The 18,581-nt window shown below is 36.0% G+C and overlaps 1 protein-coding gene across 4 annotated transcripts in view; it reads right to left on the bottom strand.

The window, feature by feature from the left end:
- LRRC4C (leucine rich repeat containing 4C) overlaps window positions 1-18,581 on the bottom strand; it is a 548,021-nt gene that overhangs the window by 254,165 nt on the left and 275,275 nt on the right. The window contains exon 1 of one of the 4 annotated variants that reach the window (XM_069858065.1): window positions 17,408-17,511. The exons of the other annotated variants lie outside the window; for them this stretch is intronic. The gene's annotated coding sequence lies outside the window, so the exon portion shown is untranslated. Of the gene's footprint in view, window positions 1-17,407; window positions 17,512-18,581 lie in introns of those variants that run through there. 4 annotated transcript variants of the gene reach the window in all.

Genomic DNA, 18,581 nt, shown 5'->3' with positions numbered 1-18,581 from the left:
CAAAACTGTCAACAGCTGTATGAATACCAACAATACAGCAGAGTGTTCCAACACACCAAAAATTAAATTTATAATGATTATCTGGCAAGAGCTCATATTTTTATGATGAACATTGTACACAAACAGGAATCATTTAATGTTAAAGCATTTCAGCAACTTATATTCATTGTGCTTTATTTAAATCAAATTTTAAACTAGACTCTCATATCTCACTTCAAAACGTTTTCAGTCTTCCTGCAACAATGTTCATATAAGCTTATTATTATAATGTTCATATGCTACAGGCAATATGGTTTTACACATAAAAGTTTGCATCGTAGTGACAGACACACCGTGATGTCTTATTCACTTCTAGTTGCTGCAGAAGCAGTTTCTCTTTTCACAATGGCAGACACTCTGAAGCAGAAGTGAAAAAGACATGAAAATGGGTTATTAACTTACTTAATTCTGCTGAGTGTTTGTATTTAGAGTTATACTTTGCACAGAATAACTTGAGTCAATATTATATGTCGATGCACAGCTTGGTAAGGTCAAAAGAGACCTGACTACACTCAAGATTCTTGTAGGTAGTTTAATTCAATGTTTGACACCTCCAAATTGTAAGTTGGCAGTGAAACATCATTCTTCTTGAGACTACAGATGCCAAGCAGAGCTGACAGGTGTTTCTGTGATTGTGGTCAAAACAGCATCAACAGGAATGCATAGATTCCCCATGAGTGGTTTTGTACTGTGTCTTGTCTTCTGACATTGTTGTGCTGTCTTCTCAACTACAAGAAACAGCCATGGTGTTCTATGCATTAGACCAAGAAAAAGTTGAGGTGTCTAAGAACTGACAAATGAAACAAATATTTAATAGAACAGACCATCATCTGGAATTAAAAAGAACTGTAATAACACTATAGGAGTAGCTGAAACTCCAGCAGTGTCCTGCCTTCCTGGGCTTTCAGTTCTGGAGAGTGTGCCTGAGGACCTAGTGCTGGGAAAACATTGTATGGCTGAAGAGAAGAGTGAACACTTGAAAAATATACATGAAACTGTTTCATTGGCACCATTTGTTATCCACAGCTGTGACAGTTGTGACAGTTTCTGGTTTTCTGCCCTCTGTACTCTGTTTTGGGGGTCAGGAGAAGAGGTGTTTGTTAATTGTTAGCAACAGAAGGACTGTTCCTCGGATAAAGACTATATAAGAAATATCACTAATTTCAGTAAAGAAACCTTCCGGGCAAACGAGTCAGAAACTTGTCAAGATAGTTACTCAGGTGACAGATGCTGAATACAGCTTTTGACCACAGGGCAAAGAGAATATTCAGGCTCCAGTCTATGCTTACACTTCAGGGAAAGGAAAAAGTGTAAGGGAGGGGGGAAAGTAAGCTTTGGTTTCATCTGAAACGTAGTCTTAATTTTTACCTTCATTACTGTTGTGATATGGTCTACTGAATATCTGAATAATCACAGATGTCTAGAATCTTAAGTTATATGAGGAAGTTTTCTATCACAGTCCCAACACCTGACTCATAAATGATAAGCAGAGGGAAGAGCACCACCTGCTGAATCACATATACCACTAGCAGGGGAATTTTAATTCTGTTTAAAGTTTCATCATCCAATGTCTAACCCTGTTTCTTTTCGTACAAGCTAATAATGTTAGGAAAAAAAGGCAACGCACCACTTATTTCTTTCCAGTACAAATGTGAAAGTTGATATTGTTCAGGTCAGTCAATTAAATCTATGGCATTTTCTAGAGCCCTTTTGCTTCCTGTTTGTGCCCCCATACTCACTGCACTCATTTAACCATTTTTTTATGGATACTGGTGTAATTTTATGTTTTAAAAGCAGTTTTGACGACTTTAAACTTCTTAGAAATATGCACCTAAGGCATAAGTCATGAGGCTGCACTTGTCCTGTCATATGTTTATAAGAGAGGGACAATGCTCAGAACTTGTAAACAGAGTTCTCAATGTATTAAAAGGAAAGACAAGTGAAACCATTAATACCTACAACATATTCTGCTTCCACAAATGTACAGGTGAATGAGCAGTGGAAATTAAGCATAAAACAAAGACATTTTTCTGGTTTTGCTCTTTATTTGGCAGAAAGTGCAATAATGTCTCTGAAAACCTTGTTTCTTCTCTGTATATCTTTGGATCAGTCCTTTGTGAAACAGCTGACCAAACACATTATCAATGCAATGTTCATGAGAGGTACACACTACTGTACATTAAGAGACTCACGGAGTTCTGGCAGCTGTTTGTTACAAGCTTAAGGGAAAATATTTCTGGATGGATTCCAAAAGCAGAGTTTAAAGCCTTTTTTTCAAACAGACACACTGAAATCAGCACATTAGAAGAAAGTGCATTACACTGTGACAAGCATGTCATGGCTGGATGAGACACTGGAAAAGTTTTATATCCTCCTATAAATTGTGTTTTTAATATCCCAATCCTCCGCCTTTATCAAGCTATTCTTTCAGTTTCTGATACTGTTTCAGAGCTGAGAAAGGTAAGAAGGATATCATAAGAAATTTTGAAGAAACTTTCCTGTAAACATATAGAGTTCAAAATGAAAGAAGGGGAAAAGACTGATCCATTTGGGAACTCTACTACTGCACCTGTTATACTGCTCTGGAAATCAGAAGGGAAAGATGTAAACCAGCATGCTTATGTTTTAACCTAGTCAAAATCTATTGCAAACCTTTGTTTATGAATATATCAATCCATTTTTACTACAACCTCAGCTTCTGTCTATGCTATTTTTTTCTGACTCTTCAAGAATCTAAAATGTTTGCCGAATCTACAAATTATGCTATTGTGGATCTATAAATTCTGTTAGCTCTTGCGACAAGAAGGTCATCTTTTTTGTTGGTCAAAGGAGTGGCAAAATGTACATTTTTACAAAAGATATGCATTACATCTTCTTTGAATAAGCAGCATTATCTATTAAGCACCTATCAAAATAAAATCACTATTATTAAGCTAAAATGCAATTAAGAAGAATAATTGCTAAAAGCTCTTAGGAATGAGTGTCTAGAGACTTAAGAGGAAATTTTAGGTCTCCTTAGTACAACAGTAACACTATCTTACTTACTTTCTTAATTGAGCCAAGACTACTTCAGGCTTGAGCTATGGATTAGCCCCTAAATACCTCTAGCAAAGAAATCCTCCTCTAGCTCTTTCCAGAGGGACTCAGTTTTCTGTGATCACACACTAGTTTTGGCACAGCACAGGTGCATAACACGAACTAGGACTTTTTAGAAACCCACAGTGTTACAAGAAATAGTTATGACAAAGCACATAGCCTAAAGCCATGCAACACATGAAAGGTAAAACTGCAGAGTTAAAATAAAGGGGAAAAGGATTGTCAGCAGCTCAAAGATTCAAGAGAAAATACAAGGATCTGAAAAAAAGTATAAAAATATATGGGGAAGATCATAGCTGGAACGTGGCAAGTTCATAGCTGGAACGTGGCAAGATCATAGCTGGAACATGGCAATTCAGGAATATTACAGATCATATTGTTCCAAACAGCAGCAGCAGGTGACCCTTCCCCACCCATCCAGTGAGGATTCACCAAAAGAGCCTCATCAAGGCTGAAGAAGCATAATAGCGGTTAGCCTAATAGATCGCTAATTGTAGCTACATCCTTTGTGTCTTAGCAAATAAATTATTGCTTTCTGCTTTTAATTGGAGCATACCCTGCTTGCAGGCTGTTTGTGTACAGCAAAAGTCATCCAAACTCATCCAGAGGGTGTAACATTATTTTCAATAAACTTTTTCCTGTTTTCCTGACACAGATTACACCTGTCTCTCCATGGCATGACTACAGTGGCAAACATTTTCATCAGTCACCATATCATAAATTCATCCCAATTTTTTACAGCAATGGAACCGTATTTGAATACAATTTTAGTGGATTTTTTGCAGATTAATTAATTAAGGTTGTTTTAGTGTAAAAAAAGTTCACATTTCACATTCGAGCCAACACAACGATGCAACACAACGTACAAGAATACCAGTGTAAAATCTAAGACATTTACCTACTATTCTTTTGTTTATTTTCTTTTGGGCTTGAATTACTAGAGAAACACTACAAAGAAGGAAGAACAAAAATGGATGATTTCTCTTATCTAAAACATATACTTTAAAAGCAATTTTAAAAAGTGTTACTATCCATATTTTGCATTCTATTCTCTTGCACAGAAACTAATAAAAGGCATTATGAAAACTGAAATATAAATAACTTATTTGGACAAAACACACAGTCTTTTTAAATGGTCAGTAATTCTCTTATCCTGTCAGAAGACAAAGGCTTACGATTTTCTTCTAATGCGTTCCTAATTGTGAGAAAATCATCATGGTCTTTAAAAGGCAGAAATGAAAGGGCTGAGGAGAAGCACATAATTCTGGGGCTATATCCTAGAATTGAAATGGGTTGCTGCCAACTGTAAACATACTTAATTCATGTCTTGTTACAAGAGAAGATGCAGGCCGGTTGTTAGATACATTATATGGTACCATACAAATGTCGACAGTATTTTATTGTGCTGTCATATTAAGACCAGTGAGAACAGAAAATATAACATTTAATACAATTGCTCCCTTCCTATCTTCAGAGAACTATCTCAAACATTTATAACAATAATTTTCTTGTCCTTTGAAATTTGCATAACAAATATCACTACTGGAGAGTGAAGTATGTTGTACCAAGATTCCGCTCCTGAAATGATCTGCACATTATTGACAGCAAAGTTATGAAAGAAGTTCCAAAAGTCTGAGAGCAGCTACTTGGAAGAGGGGCTGGCAGCATTAGGAAAACATACACATTCCAACATGAAAAAACCCAAGACTGTGCCCATAACTCTTTTTATTTAACAATTTGAGAAAATCAGGTATGATCACCTTCCAAATATTTTCCTTCTCAGTCAACAGATTGACACACAGCTGCATATGATGCAGTCAACATTCAAAGCAATTCTGCAGATAATTGTCTGGGAGGCTGTTGAGGATTCTTGTCATTTTTACTTTCACAATTTCTACTAATAAAAAATGGATTCCTTTAAGTACTGAATTGATCTCTGGGAAGAGGTAGAAATCACAGGGAGAGATGTTCTTGTAAACAGGGTGGGTGTTCCAGCATAGTGATGTTGATATTAGCTAAGAACTGCTTCACAGACACAGTGTTGGAGGCTAAAAACTGTTTTGATGCAAAATCCACCTGTTTCTCCACAATTTTAGTAATTTCCTTCTCATGCATTTGCACAATTTCATTAAGATTTGATGTAATACTGCTGATTTAACATCCAGCTGCTGGGAACCAACTCTACCATCACCATAACCGGGCTATTGCAAAAAACAATCAACACAGTCTTGAACTTCAAATGACTCCTGCATGCTTGTATTGATTGCCATTTGGTTTCTGGATCATGCATAAATATCCAAGTTTCATTCACAAATAATTGCCAAATTCAACAAATCTGGTTCATCCTTAATGCGTTGCAAAATGTCCAAACACAATTCCTTGTGACGTTCTTTTTGTTCATCTGACAGCATTTTTGGAACCATTTTTGTGCAATTTTTTTTTCATATCCAATTCTTCTGTTAGAATGCACCAATCTCGTTTCCTTGTCCAAATTAACTGTCTCAGCTACTGCTAGAACACCCAACTTTCTGTCTTTTCGAATCACATCTCACACTTTTTCAGTGTTGTCATCGGTAACTATCGTGTGTGGGTGGCCTGGGCAATCATCATCTTTCATGCTTTCTCTGCCTTCCAAAAATAATTTGTGCCATTCAAAAATGTGTGCATGAGATCTGAACTCTTCACCATAAGCTTCAGTCAATAACTGAAAAGTTTCCAACACGGATTTCTTCAGTTTCATGAGAAACTTGATATGGAGAGGGGCAGATTTAGGCTAGACATAAGGAAGAATTTCTTCACCATGAGAATGGTGAGGCACTGGAACAGGATGACCAGGGAAGTTGTGGATGCCCCATCCCTGGAGGTGTCCAAGGCCAGGCTGGATGGGGCCTTGAGCAGCCTGGTCTGGTGGGAGGTGTCCCTGCCCATGCCAGGGGGTGTGGAGCTAGATGATCTTTAAGGTCCCTTGCAACCCAAACTATTCTATGATTCTATGATTCTATGATTCTATGATTCTATGATTAATTCACTGTTCAGTCTTGCACACTGACATTTTCTGACTGAGGGTAAGAAAACATCTATATTTGCAAACGCAGCCACTCATACTGTGTGAAGCGATCGAGTTGAGCCTTGTCTCACTGACAGGTTAGAACATGTTCTATAATCGTCTCCTTAACTGTCCCCTCCTGCCCTTGGCTCCCAAGTTATAAGGTTAGTCTCTGAGTTTTTTGTGTCAGACCTCACAATATAACTCCCTCTGAATGCAACTGGTGAAAGAGTAGTACTTCTACAATATCTAGAACAAAAAATAAGAACTAGACAACAATTTCTGAATTCTGAACTCATTTAAAAGTTCAATAAAAATATATGAAAATGTCTAACAACTTTTCACAGAGATTACAGATAATTATTGAGTATCTCCATTTTTCCCTTCTGACTTGAAATTATAACCTAAATTAACGATATATAGGAATTTTCACTGGAATTTAATCAATTCTACAAATGACAAAAATACACTCAATTCATCTCAGTGGTTCTTGGTTACCATATAAAACCAACGTGCATAGAAAACCAAATAAGCAAGTAAAAATCCAAACAATAAAAACCCCAAAGAAACACTAATGAATTGCCATTGCCTGCTATTAATGACTATTGACTACAACTTCAAGCATTCTTACTCACTTCAAAATGAATCTCCTGCTTAAAGAATGCATGCATTTTGCTGGATGCTTCAGGTTTTATTAAATACAAGAACAGAAAAATCAGCAACTTCTTTGATTATATGATGCAATGTCACAGAAATCACAAGTAAAATAAATATTCTAAAACACTCAGTACTTTCATAGGCATACATGCTGCAGGATGATCTGAAAATTCCCTAAAGAAATTTTTACTGAAATCAGTGATTAATTTTTTTCAACCTATATAAATCATCTGGCATTCATAATTTGGAAACTCCAAATCTATTTCCTACTATTTCTGTAATTCTGCTCTAAGAACAATAATTATATTACTGTATCTATATATAACAGGTGGTCCAGACTGTATTCTAATGTATATCCTCTCTTTAACACGGAAACCAAAACATTCCATCAGTCAACAGAAGAGGTATTCTTCTACTTAAACACTCAAACATATTTACATGTTCCTCTCATGTAATGCTGGACAAAAATGCTCTATAAGGAAATTTCTGTGTTCCAGAGGAACTTATCAATTTTTTGAGTGATTTAGATGTACATTTTTCCACAAAAAAACCAAAAAATAAAACAAAACAGAGCATGGTCTTGGTATGAACTTAGATTATCAAAATCCAGTAAAGTAGCTGGGACTTTTTGGCAGATCCGCACTTTTCAGGATCAGAATAAGATGTACTGCTAAGGAATTTTAGAAAGTTATTCATGAATGTGGACACAAGCATTCTTTAAAGAATAACACAATCATTTAATTAAGGTAGGATTAATTTAAATTTAATATTTTTAACTTCAGATTTATAGTAGTTTCTGTTGGCCACATAAACAATTTAAGGAAGGAAGGAAGGAAGGAAGGAAGGAAGGAAGGAAGGAAGGAAGGAAGGAAGGAGGGAAGGAAGGAAGGAGGGAAGGAAGGAAGAAAGGAAGGAAAAAAAAAAATCTTCACTGAAAAGGTCACTAGGCAATGGAACGGTCTGCCCAGGGAGGTGGTTGCCTCGCCTTCCCTGGAGGTGTTTAAGGTGTGGGTGGATGAGGTATTAAGGGGCATGGTTTAGAGGTTGGTGGGAATGGTTGGATTCGATGATCCGGTGGGTTTCTTCCAACCTGGTGATTCTATGATTCTATGATTCTATGAAGGATAAAAATAAACAAACAAGTCACTCCTTTTTTAGGAAGGTCAAGTGTTTTAATAACCAAAAAAGCCAATGGAGAAATGTGATTACTAAAGACTGTTTTCCAGGCTAGAAGAAAAAACAAAACCATAAATCCAATGTCTGACTTAAAAAAAAAAAAAAAAATTAAGGTTTTTTCCAGTTAATCCCCAAGTTTCCCAGTCTTGATAAAGTGCAAAGAAATATTGAGACTTAAGTGACAGAAACCTGCCTCCATTTCAATTCAAGGTAAAACTTCTACTAAGAAGAAAATTTCTGTCACGTTTTAAAGATTCTCAAAGACCTTAATCAAGCTTTCTTCTGTCTCAGAGCATCTGCAGTCTATTTTTACATCTATACTAAAAATTCTCATCTAAAATCTCACTTGGAATATACTATATAACTACAAAACATTAAAATGTTTCATTGATTCTGTAAGTAGAAAGGAAGCCTGCTCAAGATCAAAAATTGTCAATCATTAAAAAATCTTACTTTCTGAGTAGAAATTAAATATCCTGCATGACATGAACATACCCTTTACATCATTATGTAGCTACATTCACGAAAACATTAGAGTTGCTTGCAATGGTTCACTTGTGTTCAGTTGTGACATCAATTAAATTTGGCTAGCTAGGGCCATAACTTCTTTGCTTCAAGTTAATATGGTTGCAAAACATCAATTCCAAATAAAATTGGCAACATTAATGAAATTATAGACATTTGCATGAAAGTAATCCTTTTGTTTAAACACGTAAAATTAATAAATGGAAAAGAAGAAACTTAGGTATAAACAAAAACCACACGGTATAATGTTTGTTTGTGACAGAAGCAGTGCTTAATTGTATCTAAGAATATGCCTTTCTCCTTTTACTCACTATTATGCAAAATGTATGTTCAACATGTATGCAAAATGGCATTTCTTTGATGAAGAAGCACACTCTTAGAAGTGAAATATTGTAATAATAAATCTAAACTGGAAAAAGGCACCTCACTTTGCAAATATCCACCTCAGAATCCAATCTTCACCATGCAAATATTTTTCTAAACTTCTAGATACGATTATCTAAACATGCTGCTGTACCTAAGTATGAACTTAGATTTTTTGTTTTAAATCAACAGTGTTTGAACTGTTGCTTTGGTCAAACAATTGCAAAAAGCCTCTATGGCTGTCTATTTTTCTATTTTCCACCCTAACAACTTCCTCATTAGAGACTTCTTCCTCACAACAGAAGTAATGTGTAGATAATATTCCTCTTCAACATCAATGCGCAGTAGGCACTTCATGAAGGCACTATAATGTGCTTTAAAGCAAAGCCCCACAAACTACATTAAACTGCTTCTGTGATTAACTGAATAGTTTGTCCCATGGTTCAAGAGATGAGAGGACAGAGGGTTGTTAAAAGTACAGCTAAAAGCAGGAACATCTTAAACATCTGTGTCAGTTTCTGCAGCAATTACTTGACCATCACCCACTTGTCCGTACAATCGAGTAATAATTTATTTTGACCATTATACAGCATATGATAGCCACACACATAGCAGAACAATTAAAAATTGGCTTAGATCTTATAATCAAATATTTTATTTATATATTCACTTTCATTATAATTTCTATTACCTAAATAACATCTATAATAATTAATCATGCTCTACAGAATATAATTTCAAAGAATTAATAATATAATCAATATTAATTCATAATTTCATAAATACTATTTGAAGTTACATTTCTGTATTCATATTCACCCACATCAGTAAAGTCAACTCTCTGAAACAATATTAAAACATCAGAATAATGTTTTCATTATTTCATTGTTTCTCAGCTTTCTCAGAATGTCAGGCAACTTTGCAAACAATAGGAGGGCATTACCAAAAAAAAAAAAAGCCTAAAAATCATTTAAAACAAATAGGAACAAATGAAAGTGAAAATAATTTGGCAGATACTTCTTGTTGAAACTTAATGATTTACACATGATGGAGGGATTCGTGTTACCAGCCATTAAAGACGAACTCTGATACATAAGGCAAGAGCATTCAGTCAGTTGACACCACATCCCCTGTTGTTAGCAGTACTTTACATAGCTTTTTCCCTTTAAAACTCTTTTGGGATTACAAAATCTGTTTGTTTACTAGGAAAGTGATACAGCTATGCAAGCAAATGCTGTGCAACAAACCTGCTAATATAATTTCTCTGCTTCAGATACAATAATGGTAATATATTAGACATTGTGAGCAGTAAATAAGTTTCATTATTCAAAGAGAAACACTGTATTTGTCCTAATGTTTGTTATGCAATAATGCAGTTACCAAAGCAGGTCCATATTATGATTTTCATAAACTTTAACAAAGTGCAATAATGCTACACGATGCAACAGTTTATTTGAGCCCTACTTAAAAAACTCCAAGGGAATAATTTAATTAATTACAATACTTTTTAAAAACAGACACAAATGCAGCATTAGTCAAGTGTAAAGTCACTACAATCAATGGGCAAGAATTATTTTCAGTAGATTTAAAAAATACCTATTATGTCATGAATACACAGCGCATACAGATTTATAACTCAGCATGGTTATATACCAATGAGATGTGTATCTTAAGTATACAGAGGAAATAAAAATGCATGAGAGGTAGCCAGGAGCGAGTTATAACTCTGATAAATGGAGACTAATGTCACAGAGCTAACTTAGCATGTAGTATAATTACATAACAATAATAATTACTCCTATTGCTATATCATCTTTTTATGTTTAGAACTCAGAGCACTTTATGAGCATTAACTGAAACTCACAACATCTCTGTAAAGTAGGTGTGTTTTATTAGCTAGGTTCTACATATTAGAAAATGAAAGCACATATTATTCAAACAGCTTACCTCAGGGCACAGAGCAAGCCATCAGTTAAGCCAGAAATCAAACTTTCAGTTTTAGCTTTGAGTTCTCAGTTTTAATTCTCCTCCTTTAATCTAATATGCACAACAGTAATATTAATTAAATCTCCTAACAGAACATAGTATTTTGGTCATTGAAATTAATGACTGTATGGCCCATTTTATTGGTGAAATTTCAACTGTATCACTAAACAATTCCACAACTACGTTAACATTTTAATTCATAAGATGGCCAGCACATGTATGTAAGTATACATGCGGAGCCACATGTGTGTGTGTATCTATTTGGATATCTAATTTGGATAATTTGGATAAATTACGTCTCTGGAGACTCATCTTCAGATGTTTGATGATCTCTACATCAGGAGAACAATATAAAAGTATATAATCACAGAACTGCAGAATGGCTAAGGTTGGAAGGGACTTCTGGAGGTCAGATAGTCCAACTTCCCTGCTTAAGCAGGTTGCACAGAACAATCAGGTGGCTTCTGAATATCTCCACAATCTCCCTAGGCAACTAATTGCAGTGTTCAGTGATCCACACCATGAAAAATTGTTTCCTGATGTTCAGAGGGACCCTCTTGTGTTTTGGTTTATGCCCGCTCCCTCTAGTCCTGTCACTGGACACCACTGAAAAGAACCTGGATCAGTCTTCTTTACACCCTTCTTCAGAAATTTATAGGCATTATTAAGATCTCCCCTTAGCCTTCTCTTCTCCAGGCTGGACAGTCCCGATTCTCGGCCTCTTCCCACGGGCGGGATGCCCCAATCCCTTCATCATGTTCATGGCCCTCTGTTGGACTGTCTCCAGCCTGTCCGTGTCCCTCTTGTGCTGAGGACCTCAGTGCTCTCAGTGCTCTGTCCTTACTGGTGCTGGGTATAGGGCAAATATCGCCTTTTTCAACGTGCTGGCAATACCATCTAATGGCAGCTCAGGATACCAGTAGCCTTCTTTGTGGCAAGGGCATACTGCTGCTTCACTTCAACTTGGTGTCCACCAGGACTCCCAGGTTCATTTCTGCAAAGATGCATTCTCTCTAGCTAGCCCCCAGTGTATATTGATGTATTACATGGGCCTCAAATTTTTTCTAAGAAGATCAAGATGCTCGCTGTGGATAATTTTAACCATGTTTCTTTTTCTGAAAAGAGAAATGGATGTGTGAAGAGTCTAAAATTCAAACCTGTAGGTAAGAATTTTTCCATTAATTTTAAACCCAGAAGATTAAACCTCAAATCCAAGGATGAAGGAATTAGACATATAATACCTACCAATTCTAGTCATAATTAAATGTCCAAATAATTCCAATTATCTGAATGTAAGCTACTTAGACAATATAAAGATGACTCCTGTTATTTCCAGCAATCATTAGATTATCACTTCCTCCAGTATTTTACATTGTAACAAAACAGCTGTCTGCCACACATTAAACAGAAGATTTTTTTTTCTGCTTGGAGTGTAGAATGGATTGTATTATTATTTTATAGCTAATTTGGAAAAATGCTCACAGAAATATTTATTTCTAAAGCTTCTAATGGTTTTGCAATACAAACTTGGTTTTGTTGTTTTGCAACCATTTTTTCTCCCCTTGTTTCTACTGCAAAAAGTGTTAGACATTCTTATTAAAAACATAAATTAGATAAGAATATTCTCAATAATGTTAAAATACATCAATTTTTTTTCAAGATACAATTTTTATTACTTTGTCAATAAAGCTTCTAATGCACAAACTAGCCACTAGTAATACTCTTACAGTTACTCTCTCATATCTGAAACCCTATGAAGGGCAAGGTGACTGTTTGTGTTCTGTTTCCATACAAAGAAAAGCTTTAGCATAAAGAACTACAGAGATTTTAGTCTGTGGTAATGTAAATTAAGGTCATTCACAGACTTTTAGTGCCTTCCCATACAATATTGATGTATACTGGAGGGACAGAAGGACACAAGTGAAAGAAGTAAGGTCTTAAACTGCAACTAGCTAAAGAAAAACATATTTGTTTACTTCTCAATTCTTTCACAGAAGAACACCTAAAAGATGAATGTTAACAAATCTAAAAATTTTTGCTTCATTCTTCCAAGTGTGACAGACTAAATTTAAGTTTTCTTTTGAACTGCTTTTAAAAGCAGAGCTTCAAAGGTTACCACACATACATTTTCCACCTACCTCCTCTTCCAACAGCTGTGATTTTTTTTTTCTCTGAAGACACAGAAACGTTCTTCTGAAAAAAACTCATAGCCAGTTGGCTATATTTAGATTTTGGTTTTCAGCTAATTTGTTCACCAGAAAAGAAAAAACAAATCAACAAAATTTTAATGAATTCACATTAACCTTCACTTAGTTCCAGATTCAATTCACTTCTTCAAATGATATACTTTGAATTCCTTTCCTCCTGAGCTAAACCAAGTGAATGCCCATGACATATTCAGGAATAGTTTCTCAATATTCTTTGTTGATACTCTTCTCTTTAATATACTCATTTGGAGCAGAATTTAGAATCTTTGGTGAATGTTACAAAAACAATATAAAGAATCATTTTTTCTACTTAGAGGCACATTCAGAAAATGAATATAATTCATATTAACTTAAACATTAAAAAGGAGGTGACATATCTAAACCTCTTTAAAGTATAAAATTTAGGAGAACATTCTCAAAAGTAAATCGATCTTAGATCTCTAAATATGAGGGAATGCCTCAGTCATTGTGGACACGTGAGGCCATAAGATTAAATTAATATTAAATCTTTTCTTTTTCTTTAATTTAATAAACAGGAGCTCTGGTGTAATTTTTGGTTGAGCCATCCTATATTTATCCTGAGAAATAAAAATAATTTTTCATACAACACAGCTGCTGCCTCAAAGCATATCATAGAATCATAGAATCACAGAATAACCAGGTTGGAAGAGACCCACCGGATCATCGAGTCCAACCATTCCTATCAAACACTAAACCATGCCCCCCAGCACATCGTCCACCCGTGCCTTAAACACCTCCAGGGAAGGTGAATCAACCACCTCCCTGGGCAGCCTGTTCCAGTGCCCAATGACCCTTTCCAGGAAAAATTTTTTCCTAATGTCCGGCCTAAACCTCCCCTGGCGGAGCTTGAGGCCATTCCCTCTTGTCCTGTCCCCTGTCACTTGGGAGAAGAGGCCAGCTCCCTCCTCTCCAAAACGTCCTTTCAGGTAGTTGTAGAGAGCAATGAGGTCTCCCCTCAGCCTCCTCTTCTCCAGGCTAAACAACCCCAGCTCTCTCAGCCGCTCCTTGGAAGACTTGTTCTCCAGCCCCTTCACCAGCTTCGTTGCTCTTCTCTGGACTCGCTCCAGAGCCTCAACATCCTTCTTGTGGTGAGGGGCCCAGAAATGAACACAGTATTCAAGGAGCGGTCTCAGCAGTGCCGAGTACAGAGGAAGAATAACCTCCCTGGACCTGCTGGTCACGCCGTTTCTGATACAAGCCAAGATGCCATTGGCCTTCTTGGCCACCTGGGCACACTGCTGGCTCATGTTCAGTCGACTGTCAACCAACACCCACTGGTCTTTCTCTTCCAGGCAGCTTTCTAGACAGACTTCTCCTAGTCTGTAGCACTGCACAGGGTTGTTGTGCCCCAAGTGCAGGACCCGGCATTTGGCCTTGTTAAACCTCATGCCATTGGACTCAGCTCAGCGGTCCAGCCTGTTCAGATCCCTTTGCAGAGCCTCCCTACCTTCCAGCAGATCGACACTTCCACCCAGCTTAGTGTCGTCTGCAAACCTGCGGTTTGAATACACCAGTATACATAGAGTACCTCAGATTGTTTCCCTAAATAAGGTATTTTAAATCTAATTAACGGGAAAAACTATCAGAATTGTCTAACATGAAACTATGATTGTAGCATTTAAGAAATGCATTTGTCTACAGGGTTTTCTCCTGTGGTATAATCTTGCACTATTTTATCTTGATTAAATTCAACTCCTATATATGAAGTATCAGTGGTCCAGAGTATATAGGCACACTGCATGTCTAAAAGCAAGACACAGGAATAAGAAAACTACCAAATTATTTCTTCGCCACAAGGAAAAGCATTTACTGTACTGGAGTAAAATCTATACTGGATTACTTCAACTCCTACACATCAAACATGAGTAGCTTAGAGCATTATAGGAATAAGGCATACCTAAAAGCAAGAGACATGACTAAAAACCACCAAGACAATTATTCACTACAAGGAAAAGCATTTTCTTTACTGGAAGACAAAGAAGTGCCTGTAAACAGATATGTACATTAAATCGGTTAGTCAGCAAGGTCCCCTTTGAAAAAGCAACATGGAAGACATCTTCTCAGGTTTTACTTAACTTTCTATTCAAAGGGTGGATGCTAAGCCTCAGGGATCAGCTGGTGACATGAAAATCTGTCTTCCAAATCACTCTGATGTTTTTCAGTAATGAATTCCCACTTCCCTATCCCTGAAAGGCACAGCAAATAGAGTCATAGATCAAAGCAGCACAGACCTGAGTGAGTACAGCTGTGGAAGCTAAAATGGCAGAGCTGCTGCATGGTAATGAAAAGGGCCATCAGTAAGGGTTTAGTCTGGAATTCAAAACTGTCACTTTCAATTTGAAACATGGGATCCATTAGCTTAGTGCACTTTTTATTGTTATTGATTTACAGTCCTTTACTTTCTTTTAATTTCAAACTGTTATGGAATGCATAACTGTTTTTTACTTCACAGAATAAGCCTTGATGATTTTGCTTTCAAATAATTAATCTCAAAACACATTTTCCTCCTGCATCAGCTTCTCAATGAATCTCATTAATATGGGTTTCCATTTACCTTAATTATGTTTCTGGCAGATTTGCTTTTAGCCAATGTCTTACCTTACTACAATAACATTTTGTCACATCCTCTGGTTAAGTCAGTTTGGCCATGAAGAATTACATCTTTTCCAAAAGTAGTGTGTTATGGTAGGGGGCTAAAGTGCATAGACACATTTATTCACACATAATTAAAAAAACAAAACAAAAACAAACAACCAAAAGCAAAAAAAAAAAAAATCCCTGACATTTTCTCATCTTACTTAAGCAAGGGAATGAGGTACTTTCCCCCTTGTTTGTTAACAGATGAACTACTTGAAACAATACAAGTGACAAGGAATTCCGAAGCTGCAAGACCCGAATACCAAAACTATGCCAATAACCTTAGCCAAATATCAAATTTAATCATATCTACACATGGCCCTACCATACAGCAGTAACACTGATATTTGCTTCACACCTTTAAACAGTTATTTCTCAACTCAGTGCATTGCAAAACAATGAGTATTTTTATCCCACTCCAGTGAAGCACTCGGATATACACCTAATTTCAGTATAAAACTAATATAACGAGGTCATTTGTCTAAATTAATTTACACAATTGAAAACATCAGGATCATAGTTCACTGCAAGACCAAAGCCAAAGTCACTAAAAATCTGAGAAATAAATTTAGTGATGCTGGAGATAAAGACTACTTTGCAAAGTTTCACTTCTGCTTCTAAACTGAAATTTTAGGTTCCCAGACATAAGCCCTGACCACGACACAAGCACATTTTTTGACTTATGTATATAGAATCATAGAACTATAGGTTGGTTCAGGTTGCAAGGAACCTTAAGGATTATCCAGTTACAAACACCTGTTTGTAACTGTTATTTGACCTTCAAATTTATTTTAAAATGCTGTGATACATGCATCTATTTCCTTTAAAGCTAAACTAGCAGACCAAAACATAAAAATATGTATCTCTTTCTGTGAATTATGATCAGAATTCACCTGCAGCACCAGCTTTTAATTCATTATTGCCAAACATTCACAGTTAACTGGAAGAGTCTGATTTGGCTTCCTGCATTCTCTTGTACTAGGTTTCTGTAGCTGAGTATACTTGGCTATAGGAATACCTTGCCATAAAAGACACAAAACACTTTATCTGCAGCTAATGTAGTTGGTCTCCAAATTCTGAATTCAATAATCATAGAGTCATAGAATAGTTTGGGTTGCAAGGGACCTTAAAGATCATCTAACTCCAAACCCCCTGCCATGGACAGGGACATGCCCCACTAGAACAAGCTGCTCAAGGCCCTGTCCAACCTGGCCTTGAACACCTCCAGGGATGGGGCATCCACAGCTTCCCTGGGCAATCTGTTCCAGTGCCTCACTACTCTCATGGTGAAGAAATTGATCTGTTCCATGTGCACAAGTGTACCTTTGCAGAGTGTATTTGATCACCGCAAATATAATTTCCACAGCTGCAATCATTTGTATTCTCAACTTACATTAAAACTCATTCATGCAATCTTATCAGAACTAACTGAATGAGCTGATTCCAAACTTTTTAAAAAATTGTTTGCAAGGGAAATAGTTTTAATGGTTATATGTAGACAGTGACTCTAGACTCCACTGACTAATATTAATTTCATCATTCATGACATGTCCACTACAAACATATTGTTTGCTGCAGAAAGGAATAACACAGAACTAATACAGACATACAAAATATCCATTTTGACAATTGCTTATATTTTCTTGTTCCTTACTGAAGTGAAGAATTTCAGCACCAGCAAAAAACCAAGCAGCTTGTATTTCCTTTGCCTTCCTTTTCTGGTGAGAATTTCAGCACAGGAAGAGAATTTTCTCTACACGTCACTGCAACATTTGTGCTGAAAAACACACAGAAAGCAGCAATCACTGGCTTTAAGTCAAATTTACAGCTTGCATGCCTGCTTTACACACACACACAAAAAAAAACAAACTAGCAAACTAGTTCAATCTGAACTCACCACTCTATGAAAGAGAGTGTGTGTTAGGTTTAAGATTAGATTTAATATTTTCAGCTTATTTTCCTCACATATTTCTAGTTACCTCAGTACTATAAAAATTTGTTCCTTAGGTACTGATACAATAAAAAGTTTCTTCTAAAAAGCAGCAATGTCAATGAAAAGGAATCTAGCCAGCTACTGGGGTCTGCTCTTTACGTGTTTTGCATGTAAATGAATCTGGAATGTATTTTAAGATTAGAAACCTCTATTGTATATCTAATTATTCCTTGCTTAGTCCAGATTGTCTTTAAAAAAGTGGACTTTATAACTATGATACATCCAAAACACTTTTAGCTAAATCAAGGCCTTAGGCTTTGTTTACTTTTTTTCAGGCATATATTGTGCAAATTAATTTGTTTGTAAGCTGTTTAGAAGTCTCCTTATTTTTTCTATATTAATATGTGCACCAAATTTGTATGTTTCTCTCATTCCACAGTGTACCATAAAGATGTAAGTAAATCTATGAGACCTTAAAGATTAACCAAGAGTTGTGCTCCACTTCATCCTCTGCATTAGTTCTTCCAGCCTTTGAGATACATTTGTCACCATTTTATGTCACAGATAACTTTTTTCAAACATCTAGAGAAGTATGCTGGATATATGATCGTATATAAGTAATAATCAGCTCTAGATCAAAAATATCATATTTATACCTGTTTAGCAATAATTTAGTAGTTAGCTTAGTTTAGCTTAACTTAGCTTTGTTTAGTAGCCAAAACTTTCATTTTAAAAATAAGCTTGGTTTGGGGAGAAGTTTTTAGTATTCAAAATACTGATAAAAATAATACAAAAACAGCCAGTCTATTTACCTTTAAAATAAAAATAATTACTTGCCTTTGACTTGAAACTATATCAAAGTATATTTAGTAATTATTAATAATTCAATAAATTT

Source organism: Phaenicophaeus curvirostris, chromosome 5 (assembly GCF_032191515.1).
Source record: "Phaenicophaeus curvirostris isolate KB17595 chromosome 5, BPBGC_Pcur_1.0, whole genome shotgun sequence".
Lineage (NCBI taxonomy): Eukaryota > Metazoa > Chordata > Aves > Cuculiformes > Cuculidae > Phaenicophaeus > Phaenicophaeus curvirostris.
The sequence above is the reverse complement of the archived record's forward strand: the minus strand, read 5'-3'. Positions and strand labels throughout refer to the sequence as shown.